The sequence below is a fragment of the Stylophora pistillata genome, chromosome 9 (genome assembly GCF_964205215.1).
Source record: "Stylophora pistillata chromosome 9, jaStyPist1.2, whole genome shotgun sequence".
NCBI classification, from domain to species: Eukaryota; Metazoa; Cnidaria; class Anthozoa; order Scleractinia; family Pocilloporidae; genus Stylophora; species Stylophora pistillata.
The window spans coordinates 13,447,701-13,450,200 of NC_142527.1; the positions used below are offsets into that span (position 1 = coordinate 13,447,701).

At 41.8% G+C, this 2,500-nt stretch overlaps 1 pseudogene; it reads left to right on the forward strand.

The window, feature by feature from the left end:
- LOC148723406 (uncharacterized) overlaps positions 1-2,500 on the forward strand; it is a 303,906-nt pseudogene that overhangs the window by 28,479 nt on the left and 272,927 nt on the right.

Genomic DNA, 2,500 nt, shown 5'->3' on the forward strand with positions numbered 1-2,500 from the left:
ACCACCCTAAGTGCTTGCTCCTGAATTCGCTCAAGCTTTCTCCGATCCGATGCACTACAAAAGTGCTATACTAGATGACAGTAGGTTAGATGGGGCAGAATTGAAGACCTGTAAAGTGATAGTTTAGCATTACAGGGTATCAAATTGCATAGCCGCACTAGGACCCCTACTTTTTGACTGGGCTTATAGCATAGATCACTGACATGACTAGTAAAACTCAATTTTTGATCGATTTGAACTCCTAAAAGCCGTATTTCCCCTATTCTCTTAATAGTATGACCATCAACAGAAAAATTTTGATCATCGTTGTGTCTTTGTCAACATTTCTTGGGTTGATTGTTAATAGCTGGAACTTTTCTGGGTTGGTTGAGAGATAGTTGTTCTTGTACCAGGATTGAGCTTTCTCTCCATGTATCTTGATACTTCGTGTGACAATGTCATGCTTCTTCCCCGTGACATACATCTGGTGGTCGTCGGCATACATGCTCAAGTTAGCATTATTTATATGAAATGACATATTATTTTGGAACAAATTCCACAGAAGGGGGCCAAAGGAAAGATTAAACTTTCTCCAAACCCCTTCAGTAACTGTTTGAAAATATATCTCCTTTCCACGATGTTTTCGATGATTAGTTTTTGTTCAGATTTTAATTAGCTAACCGGAAACACAGCTAAGGTTTCTTTAAGCGCTTGCTGGAGGTCGTCGACGTACTTAATGTTCTCTGCAACTTTGGCCATATTGTAACGACTTTAATACAAAGCAACGATTAGAATTTGGCGTGCACAGAAAGCTATGTAAGCATAAGAGCCAGTTGCTTGACATACCTGCCAGGCCTGTGCGACGAAATAACTTCATGGGATTGATCGATTTCTCTTACATTGTGTGCTGAGACTGAAACTTTTCACCTCGGGCAAAGCTTCGTCGCACGGCCGAAACAAACATAGCGAGGAACAGAGCTTGTTGCATATGTGTGTGTTAAAACATACGAAAGGACTCCAAACGACACTTCACTCTGATTGGGCAGAAAAACACAAAGATTTTCTGGCACCAATCAGATGCCAGAACGACTGCAACCGTTTGGGACTAGTCTTGTAAGACAATGTCCCCAGGGACTCTTCTGCCCTTAACTTGAAATCGACTCACTGTCCCTGGGTCTCTGAGGGTGCTTGACAACATACACACTTCATTATTCACTTTGCATAGAGGAGGCAACAGTTTTTTTGTTGTATGAATTTCTTGATGATTTCTGCTCTTCAGCTTATCTTTCAAATCTCGGTGATTATGAAGAAGAGCTCCCCAAAAAATCTGTCAGCCAACAGGTTACCAACAGGCTACCGACAGCTAACCGACAGGCTGCTGTGTGTGAAAACATGCAGTAAACATGACCCAGAAACGATGATAGTCCCGATAAACTTGAGTTAAGCTTAGCCTACTGATTGATCGCTTGGTAAAAATATTTCTTTCAGAGATGATTAAGCAGCAGGACAATCAATATAATAAGGTTTAAAGGTCATTTAATCCAAACCTCAGAAATCCAAGGGGAAAGAAAGCCACTTTGGAAGCTTCTCAGTGGTGTCGCTGAACTCCATGTACAACGTACAACGTACAGCTGTTTCTTTCCCATTCACCAAGACTCCACAGCAAGATGATGTTCTGGCAATGTCATCCCCAGTGAGGAATTTTTCAATTCTTGCAGAATTTGTGGGATGTCCCTCTGCCTAGTGAATTTCAGGTCGCTAGGTGGTACACCGCCATGTCCAAACAAGATAGAATGTACTCTCGCTGCAGGGATGGTATTGGGAGAGCACTGGAACAGGTTCTGGAGAAAAATATAAGTGTAATCAGAAGCAACAATGGACAAAAGGTGCCGCTTCTCGTCTCCTTAATGACACATTCTGCCAGTCTTTTTGGCTGCTTTAACCCATGAGTTGACATGTAATGGTGTCTCCAAACATAGCAGTTTTGCTCTTGTCCTTGGTATTGCCAATCAAAAGTTTTTGTTTCTGTCCTTTTGAGTTTTCCTTTGCTTGTTTTTGAGCCTCATTATGATTGTAGCTTTTGAAATCTTTAGCCCAGACCTGAAGAAAGTCATTTGCATCAGACAAAGGTTGCTGCAGTGTACCAAACAGCTGCTTCCAACTTCTTTTTAACAGAATGTCTTCCATAAGTTGGACTAATGGCATCCTAGGAGACCCAGGGGCTGTGAGTCAATTTCAAGTCAGGGTGGAAGAGCCCCTGGGGACATTGTGTTACAAGGCTAGTTCTAAACATTCGCAGTCATTCTGGCATCTGATTGGTGCCAGAAAATCTTTGTGTTTTTCTGCCCAATCAGAGTGAAGTGTTCTTTAGAGTCCTTTTGTGTGTTTTAACACGGACATATACAAGATCTACAGTTAACTCGCCGTGTTTATTTGGGTTGTGTGATGAGGCTTTGCTCGAGGTGAAAAGTCTCAATATCAGCACACAATGTAAGAGAATTCAATCAGATTGTCCACGAAA